Source organism: Ovis aries, chromosome 9, assembly GCF_016772045.2.
Source record: "Ovis aries strain OAR_USU_Benz2616 breed Rambouillet chromosome 9, ARS-UI_Ramb_v3.0, whole genome shotgun sequence".
NCBI classification, from domain to species: Eukaryota; Metazoa; Chordata; class Mammalia; order Artiodactyla; family Bovidae; genus Ovis; species Ovis aries.
Genome location: NC_056062.1, coordinates 15,553,545 through 15,571,558, shown reverse-complemented (window position 1 = coordinate 15,571,558; position 18,014 = coordinate 15,553,545).

Below are 18,014 nucleotides of genomic sequence, written 5' to 3'. Positions count from 1 at the left end.
AGCTTTCCCGAGCACAGCAGGACCAGGTCCTGTCCTGTACACCCCCGCCCAGTTGCCCTGCCCCAACCCCTGTTCCAGGCCACCAGCTTCTCGGGCCCCTTCCCACAGCCTGGCTTGTGCGTCCCCACCCTACCTGAGGGCCACTGGTGTGAGCAGGGCTCTGGGGGGGCGGCCGGGCTATCAGGGGGCCAGGGGCAGGTCTGAAGTCAGAGGTGACTGGGCAAGGGAGGCTGACGGGTCCTGCCCAGCACCCACCAGGCACCTCACGCTGGTGGGCTCGTTGCTCTCAAGGACGTGGCATCACTGAGCCTGAAGTAACCACAGCCAGCCTTTGCTGACTGTTTACTCCATGCAAAGCCTGTTCATCACCCGCTGGGGTGAGCATCACCCCACAACCTGGGGGCCACCAAAGGACGCGGAAGAGAGTCTGAGAGCAGCATGGTGGCTCGGCCCCATGGCAGGTGACGGCAGAGCGCTGACCGTCTGTCCACGGCCCCAGGCCTATCCTCCAGGCCAGGAATAAGGTCATGCTCATCCTGCATGGGTGGGGTACAGGGATGGGACCAGGCCCACCCAGTTCCTGCCCAACCTGCTGGGTTGGTTTGGCCCTGCCAGAGCCCCAAGGCTGGGGAGCCCTCCGGTGCCACCCTCCCCACTGGCTGCCTCTAGGAACGGGGACTTTTAGAGCCTGCTGTGCCCACGAGGGGCGCGGGTCCTTGGGATGCCCTCCTTGGCCTCCAGAGGGGACGAATGAGGTTTGAGGAGCCAGGTAAAGCCTCAAGTCCACCAGCCTGGTGGGTGAGTCCAGGTGAGCCTGGGGGCGGCCCAGGGCCCGCACAGACCTGGAGGCAGCTGTGTCGTCAGAGCCCTGCCTGGGACGTGGACAGCCCCGTCTGGACCCAGACAGGTCACCTTGTTGGCTGGGGCCTCGGTTTCCGTATCTGCCACTTGAGGCCGTGAGCTCCCTCACAGAAGCCCAGGGAGAGGACCTTGGGTTGGCGGCTCTGAGTGCAGGCCCAGCACCCAGCCCCCGAGAGGCTTGGCATCCCAGTTCTGGGGCTGGAGCCAAGGGCGCAGGCTGCTCTCAGATGCAGACGTCCCCGCGCCCCAGCCGCCTCCACCCGCCTGAAGCCAGACAGCGGGCGTCCCGCCCCGTGCCTCGGGGTGCCCGTGGGTGGCGGCACAGGGCACTGGCACAGGTATTTGGGGGCCTTCGATTCTCTGACGCCTCCTGGGGTGGGGGTTTGGGGACCCGGGCACCTGATGGGGATCCACGCCACATGAAACACACTCTAGCCTCAGACCCCACGGTGAACATGCTCACACACACGCGCACACTCCACAGACGTGGGCACGTGTGCATCCACGTGCGCAGAGCCCGCCTGGAGGCCACACCCGTGGGGAGTGCCTGCCCCCTCCCTCTGCACACCGGCTCGCACACCTGTCCTCTCCCTGCTCGCCATGCCATCTCTCTGTCTCCCCTCTTCTGCTGCCTGATCCCACCCTCACAGGGCCCCCTGGCCCGACAACCCTCCCAGGGGTGGGGGGCGGGTGGCCAGGCAGGATTAACTCATCTGTGAAATGAAGAACCAGTCGGAGGGTGAGATTCACAGAGGAAGGTCATGGGCCCCTGGCTGAGTTGATGGGGACTCTTGGCTACCGCCTGCGCCTGACCGGGCTCTCTGTGCCTCGGTTTCCTCACCTGTGCAATGGGGCAGGATTGTAGGGTGGGCAAGGGCAGGGCCAGAGCTTGCTGCTGCTTGTGAAACTATGACCAGGGCTCAGGGAGGCCGCCTCGTGTGAGTGCTGCTGAGCCAGGTGGTGAGGTGGTCTCCATTAACAGACAAGACAGGGAAAAGCATTCCAACAGAAGGAACAGCACCTGCAAATGTGTTCAGGCCTGGAGGCCTGCTCAAGACCAGACAGGCCCCTGGGAAGCCTGGAGCCAGGGGAGGGTGGGATGGGGTACGGGGGCTGCTCTGCACCAGGAAGCTGCCCTGAACGGTGGTCAGTGGTCAGCCACACTCCCAATCACACATGCCATCTCTTCTGCCGCAATGCCACCTGGCCCTGCCCACACTCTCCACTCCGTCCCCCTGGCTCACCAAGGCTTTCCTCTCCACCACCAAAGTGCACGCAGGAGCAACGCCAGGCTTGGGCCAGCTCAGGACACACAGCGAGGGGCCTCCTGGAGAGGCTTTCCTGGGGGTGTGACTCCACAGCTGGGACTCAGGGCAAGGAAGGGACAAAGAGGGTTAAGGGGTGAGGACCCTCAGGTCGGGCTCATCCAGGCACGGGGTCCAGGCCTCCTCTCTGAGCCTGATCACCACTAACGACCACTGCTGGTCTGGCAGCCTGCAGAGTCTTTCTGAGTGTTAGAGAGACCGCCTGAGCTCAGCAGAGTTGAGATCACAGTCCACAGTGGGGTTTCCAGCTGCCTGGTTCCCCAAAACTCCTTGGGGTCCTCACTGTGGCCTTTCCTGTTCCTCAATCCTCATCACAGCCCATTCTACAGACAGGCACACCGAGGGGAGGAGAGCAGCACCCCAGCCCTGAGGTTGGGCGGCCCAGGCGGCTCCCTGGGCAGGGCGGGACCCGCGCAGTCTGTGGGAACGACTGCCCTGGACCTGGAGGAGAAACATCGATACCCGCCCGGGGGCCCATGGCCAATTAGTTGAGGAGGAGGAGGTTGTTGCAAGGGCCTGGATTTTGAAATTTGACTGTGACAACCGCCCTGGTGAACTTGATTCGCCCACAGGCTGGGAGCCACCTTCTCCCGGGCCTCCCTTCCTGCAAGTGACACCACTGCCCCCTGCGAGGGGTCCCGGCCCCCTTCCTAACCACCTCCTCTGGATTGTGGGGTATGGGTCTTCCCTTTTGGGGGGTGTTATGGGAATTGTGCCCCCAAATTCATATGTCCAAATCCTAACCCCTAGGACCTCAGAGTGGGACCTAGTTTGGAGATGGGGCATTTACAGAGGCTGTCATGTTAAAGTCAGGTATGGTAACCCTAATCCAATCTGACCAGCATCCCTCTAAGCAAGGGAAATTCGCCCACAGCTATGCACTGTCTCTGGAGAAGGAAATGGCAACCCACTCCAGTATTCTTGCCTGGAAAACCCCATGGACAGAGGAGCCTGGCAGGATACAGCCCATGGGGTCACAAAGAGTCGGACATGACTGAGCAACTTCACTTTATGCACTGTCTACAAGCTGAGGAGGGGGACCTGGAACCGAACCTCCCTGAGGCATCAGGAGGAGCCTGCCTTAATCTCAGACTTCCGCCTTCAGAGCGCTGAGACAATAAAAGTTGCCCTTTCAGCCACCCCTCCTGGGTCTCTGTGGCATAGGCAGCCCAGCAAACCAACCCAGGGAGGTAGTTAAGATCATCTACGTTAATGTCTGGCAGATGCGCGCCTCCAATAAGTGTGGGCGACTGCATTAACATTAAAAAGCCCATCACTCTCGACAAAACAAAAAACAGCTTAAGATATGTATTCAGCCGCTGGAGGAGAGCGGGCTTCTGGGTTTACCTCTGAGATCCTAGCTGGAAGAGCAGCTGGGAGGCACCCTGGAATCTGCACCCTCCTACCCCAGGGAGCCCAGTGCAGGACTTGGGAAATTTGAGAAAATTCCTCGTTCCATCTGGGAGGGTGGCTGCCCCACTGTGGGCTTCCCAGGTGCTACATTGTAAAGAACCCACCTGCCAGTTCAGGAGACTGAGGTTCGATCCCTGGGTTGGGAAGATCCCCTGGAGGAGGAAATGGCAACCCACTCCAGTATTTGTGCCTGGAGAATCCCATGGACAGAAAAGGCTGGTGGCCTACAAGCCGTGGAGTCGCAAAGAGTCAGACATGACTGAGCTCATGTTACTCACCCACTGCCTCATTAGTTTCCTGACTTTAACGCCTCCGACCAAAGGTTCCCAAGCACCTACTGTGTGCTTGGGCCCCAAGCGATTATCTGAGCACACTTTCTCTGAGCTGTGCCTTGGCTTGTGAAGGGGGGTGGGGGACACTTTCCTTTGCTCCCATTTTACAGATGAGCAAATGGAGGTTCAGAGGTGAGTTGTTCAGCCTGACCTTGGCACCGGGTACCCACCTCTTTGAGCCCAGTCCAGGGGGTGTGGCAGGGGCTGCTGGAGTGGACTGGACAGGAGAGCTGGTCAGGGAAGTGTCAAGGACGGGGCGACACTCATACGAAGGGGAGCAGAGATCGAAGAAGGGCATTACCCAGAAGGCGGCTCATGCTGGGCCCGTAGGTAGGTGCGGCTGTGGCATGGCTGGGGCAGATGAAAGGTGGGGTTAGCAGTTAGGAACAACACTGAGTCACAGGAAAAGTCCACACTGAGCGTGAAGGACTTTCTCTGAGTCCTTTTCAGTCAGAGACTGATTTAGATATAGAAAGTTCCCTCTGTTGGTGGTGTGGACAATGGTCTCCAATAGGAATCGCCTGCCAGACACATAAGCAACTTTAAATTTTCTAATAGTCATGCTATAAAAAGGTCATCATGCAATTTATTTAAGTAACATATTTTAGTTAACCTAATATAAATAAAAATCATTGAGATATTTTACAGTATTCTTCTCATATTTACAGCACACCTCACGTCAGACTGAAGTGTTAGTTGCTCAGTCGTGTCTGACTCTTTGCGACCCCATGGACTGTAGCCCACCAGGCACCTCTGTCCGTGGGATTCTCCAGGCAAGCATATTGAAGTAGGAAACCATTTCTTTCTCTAGGGGATCTTCCTGATCCAGGGATTGAACCTGGGTCTCCTGCATCGCAGGCAGATTCTTTACCATCCGAACCACAGGAACTGAGTAGCCGCCTGAGGCTGGTGGCCACGGTCCTGGACAGCACAGGTGTGGAGGAGGGGCTGCAGGGGCTGGAGTGGAGGCAGGGAGGTCAATGGAGGCCACTGTGTGGGGAGTCGTGGCTGCCTCCGCCGCAGCCCAGGTGGGGCATGCAAGGATGGACTTGTAGCGACCAGTCCCAGATGGCACCAGGTCTGGGTCCTGTCGCGCATCCAGCAGGCAGGTCACAGGGCAGCACAAGCTGGTTTCAGCCCAGACAGCTGGTGTCCCCAGCTGGCTGGGTCAGTCTGCTGGCCCCTGTTTACCCTGACTCCAGATTAATGGGAGGCTTCCTGTCGCGGCTGGAGGGTGATCCAAGGCCTGACCCTGGTGGCCCTGGCGGATGAGCCCGGAAGGAAGGCCTCTTTCTTGATGCACTCCGCGGCGGGCGGCGGGCGGAGGCTTCCCTGAGGACTCCCTCGGGAAGCACTTCACACGCTGGTGGGCGCTGGGCCAGGGCGGCCCCCAGCAGCTGTGAAGATGCGAGGGCCTCTGGGAGCAGCGAGGGACAGCACCAGCTCCCTCCTGGAGCTCCTGAGGAGTGTCCACGGCACCCGGGTCTGGGGGTGTGTCAGGGTTAGCCCCCACAAGACGGCTGGGGCTCTCGGGGAACACGCAAGCAGTCCAGGAGGCCAGCTGCCCATCAGCCCAGGCCCCTGCCCCAGGACGTGCGGCAGCAGAGATGGGTCAGCAGTACCTCATCACGTGAGGCCCAAATGAGGCACTTCACCTCCCTGGCCTCCACCTGTTCCTCTGTGAATTGGGGGTATGGGGACACCTCTTTTGTGGGCCAGGGTGAGAATTCAGCGAGCTCACGTGTGAGAGCTACCTGTGACCACATGATAGAAGTTTCGGGCCGCTCCTCATTTCTCCTCTCACCTGAGCTGAACTCTGCTCCCAGCGTGTAAGCCCCACCCTGCTTCGCCAGTTCACTCCCTCACGCTTTGTGCTCCTTCAGAATAAGCACTCAGGGTCCTCCAAGGACCCCACAATGCCCACCCTCGGGGTTCCCCCTCCTTCCTTTCCCCTTCCTCCTCTCCCCCGAATAGTTATTGAGCACCTACTAGGTGCCAGGTGCTATGATGGGCACTGGGTATTGACCTGGGAAGGAAAGAAAGCCCTGCATTCCTGAAGGTGACAGTTTGGGGGCAGACACTAGTGACTTGCACAGAGAGTAAATGCAAAACTGTGTCTTCGGCCCTTTGGGCTTCTCTTGTGGCTCAGGAGGTAAAGAACATGCCTGCAATGTGGGAGACCTGGGTTTGATCCCTGGGTCAGGAAGATCCCCTGAAGAAGGAAATGGCAACCCACTCCAGTATTTTTGCCTGGGAAATCCCACGGACAGAGGAGCCTGCCGGGCTACAGTGTATGGGATCACAGAGAGTCAGACATGACCGAGTCAGTAACTCAGTCCTTTGGAGAGATACTTGGCTGGCAGTAGGAAGGGAACAGCAGAGGGATGGGGCATTGACTGCAAGAAGCATGGAGAAGTGGGTGGGGTCAGGGGTGGGGGAGGTGGGGGCCAGTGCAAAGGTCCTGTGGCCAAAGCTCCACCACTGGGCATGAGAGGAGCTGGAGGCGAGGGCAGGGCCGAGCAGGCAAGCCCCCTGGAGCGGACTGGGGATGTCGGTCTGGGAAGGACTGAGCCGGGTTGGCGTGCTCTGATCGAAAACATCGGCTTGGCTCTTGGGAGAGTCCTCGGAAGGGGCAAGTGTGGGGCCGAGACTGGACAGGAAGGCAGGAGGAGAGAGGGGGAGACGTGGGTAGCTGTGGCCCGCAGGAGGAAAGACCCTCTGCCAGGATGGCCAGGAGGCTGGTGTTGGGGGACCAAGGGCGCGTCCCCTCCACTCGGGAAGTTCTTGCACGTAGAGGGCGCTCTCCCGGGTGCTGCTCCTGGCCGCCAGCACCTCCCGCCTCTCTTTGCCGCCCCCAGACTGATTCTTGTGCGCAAACTCCTGCGGGAGGCCCTCCCGCAGGCGGTGCGCCCTCTGCGCATGCCCAGCCCCGGAGCCGGGACCGCAGGTGGCGCGCCCTCTGCGCATGCCCAGCCCGGGACCCCCGCCCCACTAACTACGGGCGGTGTGTCTTCTGCGCATGCCCAGCCAAGAGACCCTTTCCCGCGGGAGGCGCGGTTTCTGAACTGATCTTTAAGGCCGCCGAGATCAGTGGACCCTCGGGGTTAGGCTTTTTTGCCGCGTCCTGGGGAGGATCGAGAGGCAGCCTACTGTGGCCGTACGCCCGAGGACCCTCTCCAGTATGGGCGGACTCAGAAATAAAGGTGGCGTTGGCCTTTCCTAATGCCTTCCTCTTTTATCGGCTCACTGAGAATTAGTTGGGGCTCGTCGGTGGAGGGTGGTGGGGAGGAGCCGAAATCTAAGTCCGGACCTGGGCGGCAGGTGAGCTGGAGGGGGAGGTGGTGTTACTCTCCAGGACTTCGTCTCCCCCTAAAGTTCTAGAGTTGATGCTTCACGTCGGGGACTCGAAGCTGCATCCTGGTGGGTCCAGGCCCTGCCTGCTTACCCTTCCCCCACCCCGCCCTCCCCCTGGGATTTTTGCTTCAAGTATCTCAGGCTCTTCCATTTCCATTCCCCTATCCTCAGATATCTTGCCAGGCTGATCCTTTGGGAAAAGATAGTAGAGGAGAATGGATTCACCATTCAGTGGAGAACAGCGTTTGACCTGGGATGGGGCTTAGCTGCAGCTGGGCTGTGGGTGTGGGTAGGAGAGCTAGAAGTTTAAGGGATGGGAGAGGGCCCCACAGGCTTGTCCTCCTGTGCCTATGAAGCTGGGCACCGGATTTAGCCTCATTAACAGACCCAGACACGAGTTTACAGCAGAGAAAGGTTTATTGCAGGGCTAAGCAAGGAGATCAAGATTGCTGGGAGAAATATCAACAACCTCAGATATGCAAGCCCTCTAATGGCAGAAAGTGAAGAGAAACTCAATAGCCCCTTCATGGAGGGTGAAAGAGAGTGAAAAAGCAGATCATGGCATCCAGTCCCATCAGTTCAGTTCAGTCACTCAGTCGTGTCTGACTCTGCAACTCCATGGACTGCAGCACACCAGGCTTCCCTGTCCATCACCAACTCCCAGAGCTTACTCAAACCCATCTCTTGAGTCGGTGATGTCATCCAACCACCTTATCCTCTATCGTCCCCTTCTCCCACCTTCAATCTTTCCCAGCATCAGGGTCTTTTCCAATGAGTCAGTTCTTCGTATCAGGTGGCCAAAGTATTGGAGTTTCAACTTCAGCATCAGTCCTTCCAGTGAATATTCAGGACTGATTTCCTTTAGAATTGACTGGTTTGATCATGCAGTCCAAGGGACTCTCTCTCTCCCTTTCCTGATTGACAACTTCGAATCTGTTCCTTGGAACTCAGGGAAGGTTCCTAGGAGGCTGAATGAAGCCTAGTTCCAACAAACAAGTAATGGAGGGACCCAGAAAGGCTTTTGGGTCCTGCAGGGTCCTGTCTGTGTGTGTTAGTCGCTCAGTCATGTTTGACTCTTTGTGACCCCATGGACTGTAGCCCGCCAGGCTCCTCTGTCTGTAGAATTCTTCAGGCAAGGATACTGGAGTGGGCTGTCATACCCTCCTCCAGGGGATCTTCCTGACCCAGGAATGGAACCCAGGTCTCCTACAATGCGGGCAGATTTTTTACCAGGGAGCCGCCAGGGAAGCGCGTGCAGGGCCCCATAGGGTCCTGCTAAGCTCCACTGGGTCCCTGTGGCCAAAGACCTGGGTAGGCATGACGGGCCTGAAGGGTGAAGCCAGGGGACTGGTTCAGGATGAGCGGCAAGTGGAGGCTGTGAGTTAGCCCGTATTTCTGTTCACAGCGTCAGGGCTTGATGGAAGAGGGGGCTGTTGGGGCTGTGGCGGTCCTCAGAGCCAAGGTTCTGGGGGAATGGCAGGGTGTCACGCTGTGCTGGGAGACAGGCTGTGCCGAGCAAAAATGAGAACTCATTCTAAATTCCCCTGAGTGGAGGGCAGCACTTGATCCGATAAGAGCCATCCCGAGGGCCCCATAATCCCCTTAGCCAGCAGTGACCGAGCAGCCGGTGAGGGGCCTTGACATGCGCTTCGGGCCTTTGCAAGCTTTCCCTTCCCTCGACTGCTGTCGCAGCCCTGAAACACCCCCCATTGGGGTCACATCTGATCCTGTAACGTTCCTGGATTTTCCAGCCTTAAACAAACACTCATGAGACACTGCCAGCAGCTGACACTTATTAAGGGTGTCCTGTGTATCAGGCTTTGTTCCTTTTTTTGTATTATCTCTTATTTATTCAGGAAATAAATCCTCTTAACAGCCCATTTGCAGACTAGGAAACAGCTCAGAGAGGTTAGGCAGCATGCCCAAGGTCATCCTGCTGGGGAGGCAGACGCAGGAAGGGACCCTGCCTCTGCTGATGGAGCAGAGAGCACCCTGATCCTCCTTTAGAAGCTCTGCCCTAACCCTGGTGGCAGCATAGGCCCCTGAAATCAGGCTGATGGAGCTGATTAACCAGGCAGCAGAGATGAAGGAGATGGGAGTCTGCTCCACAGTCCTGGATTCAGACTCTGCAACGAAAGAGCTGTGTGCCCCGGACAAGTGACTCCACCTGCCAGAGTCTGGGTGTCGTCCTCTGTCAAACAGGAGGAACAGCGAAAGTGTTAGTAGCTCAGTCACGTCTGACTCTTTGTGACCCTATGGACCCCTCTGGACCTCCTCTGTCCAGAGGTATTCTCCAGGCAAGAATGCCATTCCTGGGGATCTTCACAACCCAGGGATCGAACCCAGGTCTGTTGCATTGCAGGCGGATTGTAAGCTACAAGAAAAAGCCCACGTGTATACCAGTGCCTGTTTGCTGTCTGTGAACTAGGAGGCAGTCCCCACCCTGTGCCCTCTCGTGGCGAGGCTTGCTGGGGAGAGCAGAGGTGAGACGGCTGGCAGATAAAGGGCACCCTCGGATCTGGGAGAGGTGGAGAGGTCTGTAATTAACATTTCAGCAGCCCTGATAGCATCTCCTGTCTTCCAGCCGCTCCCTCTCCCTGTTTATCCACTACTCTGTTTGTCAGTGATGTCTGACCTCAGCCACCCCTCCCTGCCCTCTGCTTTCCCTGTCTCGCCTTCCCTGCTGCTGAAAGTTCAGCTGCCTGCCTTGGCTGGCTCACGCACCCGCCTAGCTCAAGAAGGGCTGCGGACCAGGCCCGCCCAGGGGCCTGCAGGGCTGAGGACTCTCCGTCTGCGGCTGTCTTGAGTTCTCTGTGTGGTCCGGCTCCTGGACCACAGAGTTTCTGAGGTCCCCTCGGGGGACAGACTCCTGGACCATGGGGTCCCTGAGTTCCCCTGGGCTGTTCTAATATAAGGAGCCATGGCGAGTCCTCCAGGTCCTACCAGGCCTGGAGTCTGAGCTGAAGCTTCCCTCCCTAGGGTGGGTGCCAGCCTGGGTTTCATCTTTTGTGAGATGAGGTGGGGGTTCCCGCCCTCCTCGAAGAGCTGGAGCATGATCGCCAAGCCCCCAGACTCTTAGGAAGGACACCAAAGTGGCCTCGATGTGGGCGGCTGGCGGCTCCTTGGGCTCATGGCACTGTCCCCACCAGGGGAAGGGCTGCTCTGGGGCGGGCCAGGGGTGGGCAGCCATTGGCAGGGTCTTCTGTGTTCTCATCTGTGAGTCAGCGGTGATGGGAACATTAATTTATTTGAGTGGCTGGCACGGCTGAGGCCTGGGAAGATAGGAAGGCTTTGCCAAGGCTGGGCCAAAGGCACTGGGGTGGGAGCACCCTGAGCCAGCACTGGGATGATGGAGCACTTCCCTGTAGACCCGCCTTCAGGGAGCAGCAGTCTGCTGGGGGAGCAACAGGAGACATGAGCCTAGAAGCAATGGGCCCTGGGGCCAGGGGGCAAGGACGGGGTTGGGGGAGAGGCGGCGGCGTGGGCCTGGGAGCTCTGCTGGCTGGAAAGGACAGGAGGGGCTAGAAAGCCAAGGGATCGCCCCCTGGAGTCTCCGGAGGCAACCAGCCCGCTGATCTCGGGACTCTTGGCCTTGAGAACTTGGAGAGAATAGACGGAGTTGTTTTAAGCTGCTGATTGTGTCATCATTTGGTGCAGCAGCTCTAGGAGACTGACTTTTCTAGGGCCAGAGGCCGGCTGAGGCCCTGGGCCTGCCCAGCTGCCTTCGTGGGGCCGGGGTGTTCGGCCAGTCCTGGGATCTGCACTTAGTTCTGGGAGCACTTAGCTGGCCCTTGCCTGCAGGCCCATGGAGACAGATGGGCCTGGGTGGCCCCCAGGTCACATGCAGACTCTTCTGGGGGTACCCAGCCCCCTTCCCGTGTGCTGCTGGGGTCCTGATGGGAATGGCAGGGATGGTGGGTGATGCACAAGTAGGTGAGGTCCCCGGCCACTCTCTGGGGTCCTTTGGGGTCTCCCTGGAGACTCTGGGGCCAGCAGGGAGGTTACACTTCCCTGTGCTGACTCACCCCAGCCTGCCTGGTCTGAGCACTGGGCTTGGCTGCAGGCAGTGCTGGGCGGGTCACACAAGGTACAGATGGTACTTTTGGTTAATCCTGTCAACGGTCTTGTAGGGTGTTGCTCTCCCTGCTTCTCAGATAAGGAGTTTTTAATAGTGTTTATTTTTTTTTTTAATTGAAGTGAAATTCACACAACATAAAATCACCATGTTAAAGTGTACAATTCAGCGGTGTCTGGTACATTTACAACGTTGAGCAACCACTCCCTCCCTCTGAGTCCAGAGTGCCCCATCACCCCACAAGGAAGCCCTGGATCCATTAAGCAGCCCCTCCCTGTTTCCAGCCTCTAGGCCCTGGCAGTCGCTAATCTCCTCTCTGTCTCTGTGGATTTGCCTGTTCTGGATATTTCCTATAAATGGCATCACACAGGATGATTCTTGTGTGCATCTGGCCGCTTGCACGTAGTGTGTTTCCCAGGTCCATCCATTCAGCGGTGTGTGTCTGAGCCTCATTCCTTTTCATGGTTGAATAATATTCCACCAAGTGGCTGTTTAACTGCTCCCCTGTTGATGGACATTCGGCTGAAGCTGGGGTTTGAGCTCCACTTTTCAGGGTCCTGGCCATGCTCTGTTCCCCAGGGCTCACCGCCCCAGGCCTGCCCAATTCCCAGGGCGGGGCCAGGCTGGGCTGGTGTGGGGTTGGCAGGAAGCAGGAGGTCCCTCCAGGCTTTTTGAGCACAGGAGAGGCCTGCAGATAACCTTCCTGCCTGAGGTTCCAGAATTGGCAAATCCTACATTTCCAAAGGGGCTTCCCTGGTGGCTCAGACCGTAAAGTGTCTGCCTACAGTGCTGGAGACCTGGGTTCGATCCCAGGGTCAAGATCCTCTGGAGAAGGAAATGGCAACCCATTCCAGTACTCTTGCCTAGAAAATCCCATGGACTGAGGAGCGTAGTAGGCTACAGTCCATGGGGTTGCAAAGAGTCAGATACGACTGAGCGACTTCACTTCACTTCACAGTTCCACAGACTCAGAGCTCTTGGACCTGAAGACTCTCAAACACTAAGCTTCTGAGGGTCCAGGAGCCAGAGTGTTCTGAGCAGACACCTGTCCCCACCCCCAGCCCCATGGCAGACATCCTAATCGAGCCGGCTGGGCCTTGGGGCCCCTGCAAGAGCCTGGGGTGGCGACCACCCCCCAAATTGGCATGAGGGCTCTTGGTCCCCGCTTCCAGCAGACTGTCCATCTCCAGCCGACCTTTGCCTCCTCCCTGGCCTCCTGCCCTCTTCTCACGCCCACAGGCCTTTCCCAGCCTCCTCCTTCCCTCGGGGCCCTGGTCTTTCTTGCCCTCCATCCTATGCCGCGCCACATGGAGGCAGGGCCTGTGGACCGCTGGGGTGGACACCCCGTCCCGCAGGCTCCTGAGGTGGGGAGAGGCCGTGAGGATGGGGGCTTTGCAGAGGCTGGGGGAGGCTGCCCAGGGTGCCCGGGCGCCTTGGTCACAGGCACAGAGCCTGGCTGGAGGGCAGGGAGGGCCCCCACGCTCCCTCCTTGCCCACCTGCCCTCCAGGTGTCAGCGCCCCGGGCTGTCCTCTGGGTTGGGGACGGCCAATGGTGGGCTGATTTCTGAGAGGGTGGGGGTGGAGGAGATGCCGCACCTGGTGCCGGTCACTCCTCTCGTCCCCCCGACATCCTGTGGGCCTTGGATCCCCTGCAGCTGGAAAGGGCGGGCTTGGATCTAGAACTGAGTATCCAGGGCTCTCAGACTGGCTTCCAGGCACCCTGGGCTCCTGCCCATCAGGGGGTCTGCTGGCAGGTGGATTCCGTTTCTGCCCCTTGCGGCTCCCTCGTTGTCCTCCTGCCTGGAAGCCCTCCTACCGCAGCCTGGGAAGCGGGGATCATTTGTGGGAAAGGGCGAGCTCTGGCCTGGAAATAGCCAAGTGTGCACAGAAATAACCCTGGCCTCAAAAAAGAACATGGAAAATTAAACAGGGAACACCAGCATTCGCCTGTCCCTTTCCACGGCCGTTATCTCAAGACAGCGCTCCTCCCCTCATTTTATAGACGAGGGAATTGAGGCCGGGGAGGAGGGTGACCTGCCTGAGGGCCTCCCGCCAGGCCGCTGGCCTCTGACCCCGTGTTTCCCACGACGGCATGGCTGCCCGAGCCCTCTGAGGCCGGCCCTCACCTGCTTCTCTGAGGGTCAAGTGCCTATGCATCCCTCAAAACCCAGAGAAACCTCCTTTTCTCTGGTGAGCCTCCCCAGCTCCCTGGAGGGCAGCTGTGGTCTCTGCCAGGACCTCGTCGCCCTGGAGCAGGCGGTGGGCTCCTTGGCCTGTGGCTTCGTCCACCCCGCAGCAGGCAGCACAGTACGTGCTCACTAAGTACCCGTTGAGTGACACGTTGGCGGACTGTTCCCATCAGCCTGAGAGTGGAGGTCGGTGAACCTCTCGTCCCCTTCCCTGCATTTTCATCCCAACAACCTGAGAAGTTCAAGTATGACCGCTTTACCGATGAGGCTCAGAGAGGCCAACTCCCCTGCCCAAAGGTCACATAGCAACCAAAAGGTGGATCTGGGATTTGATCCTGGCCCCTCCAAGCACGGATCTTTCTGGAGAGCTCACTGTGTGTCTGGCTCAGGGCTGGGTGGGCCCCTGACCACCCCACCTGTCCATTCCCTTCTCTCCTTGCATCCTGTGGGCTGGCTCTCACTCGTGGCCTCTGAACACCCTTCCTCACTCCCAGCATCCCCTCTGTGGGGTCTAGCTTGTCTCCGGAGGGCCCCTCCCAGGCGTGGGGGACATGCCATCCTAAGAGCGCAGCAGGGATCCAGTGTGTCGCCTGCAGCCACCAGGGGCACTAGGCAAGGTGGATTTTCCCAGGAGGCCCAGGGCTTTGTGCTCCCGCCAGAAGCCTACTTTTCAGGCCCACAGACTTCCCTCTCTTGCCTCCCTCACCTGGCCGCTCACTTCTCATTCCCTTTGAGTCCTCGGCAGGCACTGAGGCCTGAGGCTACTCCCGTGAGAGGCTGGGGTGGGCAGGGGCCACAGGCAGGGAGGAGGGAGCGAACAAAGGTTCTGGAGCCAAGGCAGTGAAGGAGAAAGGGTGCAGGGAAGATGTGGGGGTTCTGGGATAAAGAGTTAGGGTTCAGCGTACCAGGGTCGTTTCCATCTCACCGGCCCAGCAGAGGCCTGGTATTCGGGGAGACCCGAGGGGCTCTGGGGATGGGTGACAGTCCTGGAGGCGGGAGAATAAAAGGGAATACATGTCCGAGGGAGGGACAGGCCGGCCCTTGTTCCGTGAGGCTCTCCAAGGGTCTTGGCCCTGGGAACCCTGACCCTAGCTTCCTCCAGAGCGCGATGAGGCATGTCAGGAGAGGCTAGTCCACCTGACACCTTGTCTCCAGGAACCCAGGCCCTGAGCCACCCCTGGGGGTTGGGCTGCTCTCCTCAGTGAGCCTGGGAGGGGGCGGCTGCCTGCCCCGAGGGGCCGCGGAGTGGATGGGCTGTGGGCAGGTTGGGCCACGGGCAGTGGCACAACCCAGCTGTCGGGCCAGGGCCTAGGGTCACTGCGCTCTGCATCCAGTACAGGGCCTGTCCCCTCTGCCTGGCCAGGCAGAGACTCAGACCCAGGGCACGGTCCCTAGCGTCCGCCTGTCTGTCCATTCCTACTTCCTCCCTGCCTGGCTTTGGGGCTGGTGGCAGCACTGTGATTCGACACGCCCAGTGCTGCTTGTCTGGACAGCCCAGCCCTTGGTCACAATTCTCTTCTGCTCGACTGCCAGGCTGTGTGACTTGGGGCAGCTGTCTGACCCTCTCTGGGCTCATGAGACAGTGAATGAGGTTCTGAACCTGGGGATCGCATATGGCCTTGAGGGGCTCTTAGCTTCCCTGGATCGCACGCTGGAGGAGGAGGCAGGGTCTCAGGGGAGCCCCAGCTGCCCACAGATGCCAGCGTTCCCATGTGTTGTGGAGTCGTTGGCCTTGTTCCAAGCCCACCAAGAGGGGCTGGCTCACTGTCTGCTCCTTCCCGTCCCTGACTGCCCCACCCAGCCTCTTCCCTGGCTGGAATGAGGGGCTGCCTTGAATAGTTGAAGGGGTCAGGGGCTTCCTGGGGCAGTGTCACTCTTCTCCCCGGGGGATAAGGGAGCTGTAGCTCCTCCAGGCAGCCTTCCAGGATTGCCCTGCAAGGATCAGATGGCAGAGGCGATCAGGAGGTCCCGGCGGGCGGCAGCCACCTCGGGTGCCTCTCCCAGGCCAGCAGCGCCACCTGGTGGCCACAGCCCCCAGACGCCTCCATCCAATGGACCCTCCCAGGGAATCCGCCGAAGGGGCTGGGGCCAAGCCTGGGAGGCCTCCACCGAGATCATCGACAGCTTGGAGAACGCAGAAGTCCTGCCTGCCTGAGGCCAGAATGTCAGAGACAGGGCTTCACGCAGAGGGATGAGAGAGGACGGAGGAGTCTCAGTCCCTGTGACCAGTGTGTGCCTGTGCACATGTGTGTGTGCGCACCCACGTGGAAGGGGAGGGCAGGGGTCCTGTGGGAGGGAGGCCCTCAGGTCACACCTGGCACAGGAAGGCAGGGGACGCTGTGAAGGAACGGAGGGAAATGAGTGGGTGTGCTGGGGTCTCCCTCAGGGAGGCCCCATTTCCTTCGTTGGCTCGGTTGGTGCTCTGCTTAGTCACTCAGGCGTGCCCGACTCTTTGCGACCCCATGGACTGCAGCCCGCCAGCCTCCTCGGTCCATGGGGTTTTCCAGGCAAGAACACTGGAGTGGGTTGCCATGCCCTCCTGCAGGGGACCTTCCCAACCCAGGGATGGAACGCAGGTCTTCCGCATTGCAGGCAGATTCTTTACTGAGTCACCAGGGAAGCCCAAGAAGGTCTTCATTATTTCTTTTCCCAAGAAGGTGAAAGTGAAAGTCGCTCAGTCATGTCTGACTCCTGCGACCCCATGGACTTTACTGTCCATGGAATTCTTGAGGCCAGAATACTGGGATGGGTAGCCTTTCCCTTCTCCAGGGGATCTTCCCGACCCAGGGATCGAACCCAAGGCTCCTGCATTGCAGGCGGATTCTTTACCAGCTGAGCCAGAAGGGAAGCCCTTGGCTCCGTTTAATCACTAATTATTGACTGCTGAGTACTGTGGGAAGAGATACATACATATTACACACACACAATGCACATTCACACTTACATGTGTGTATTTAGACAAAAATATGGACACAGCACACGTATACACTCACACAGATACACTCATACGTGCATACAGACACAACAGTGCACACACATGTACATAGACACACAATGGACACACACACACAAGTACACATGTTTACATAAGCAAAACATGTGGACGCAACACACATACATTTACACAGGTGCACACACAGACACCCAACAGCACACACATAGTACACACACACACACGTACACATAGACAAAACAGAAGGGCGCAACATGCATTCACACAGATACACACATCCAGACACACACAGACACACGATAATGCACACACACATATTACACACACACGCACACACCCTTTGGCAGAAGGGAAGGAAGCTGAGGCGCGTGGACACTGTGTCTTGCCCGTGGCTGGAGAGGCCGGTGTGGCTGAGCGGCCTGACGCAGGTGGGTCACCATGTTACCCCTGCCCCGGGGTTGGGCTGTGGCACCAACTCCATCAGCCTCAGGCATTAAGGTCCCAGAAGCTGTGCCCCACGGGTTTGCTCTGGAGAAATGGTGGAGCGGGGTTCAGAACCCTGGACTGCACCCCGAGCACTAGAACCTGACCCTCAGTCCCCAGCAGGCCACTGGGAGCGGTGCCCATGGGGGTGGGTGGGCTGGGCAGACCCTCGCAGGCCCCAGAACTCCTCCACAAAGTGGGTCCCCAGGCCGCAGGTCACCAGGCCCTGGGGTACACAGGTGCATTTCACCCCCCATGGCCTCTGGGTGTGCACACCGAGATCACGCCTCACCCCTACTTCCATCTGGACCCCCATCAGGAGCCCCCACTCTGCCATGGGATGCCCCTGGTGGGTGACTGGGGATCCTAGGTCTCATGAGGTCACCTCTCTGCCCAAGACTGGGCTCTGAGAAGCTGAGGGGCTACAGGGCGGGGCGAGCAGAGCCTCAGGCTGGTTCAGAGGCATGGAGCATTTCCCACTTCAGTCCTCGCTGACCTGGGAGCTGAGGGTCTAACACCCTGGGCGCTGTTCGTTCTGAGTTCCAGATGACAGACGAGGCAACTGGGGCCCAGAGTGGGCAAGGGGACCTGGAGGGACCCCTAGGCCTTGTCTCAAGCCTGGTGAGAGCTGTCTCTGGTCTCAGCTCAGGGGGCACCTGTGGTCTGGGGAGCAGGCCCCTGTTACGGGGGGCAGAGCCGAGGCTTGGAGGAGTCCCAGAGTCACCAGACTCGTGGGTGAGTTGGGCTGCGATGAGCGTGTGCGGTTCCAGTGCATCAGCTTCTGTCCACACACCCCCTGGGTGTCAGTTTCTTCATCTGTGACGTGGGGCTGAAAGGCCCTGGCCCTGCCAACCTGTCGGGCACTTGATGTTTGAAAACTTTCCCAACACCCCAACCTCAGCAGAGGCCCACCTCGGAGAGCTGGAAGCCAGGCCGGCCAGGTGAGGACCAGGAGGGAAGAACCTTGAGCATCTCCTCCTCCAAGAAGCCCTCCAGGCTGCATCTACTTGGCTGGTCCCATGTGGTGTG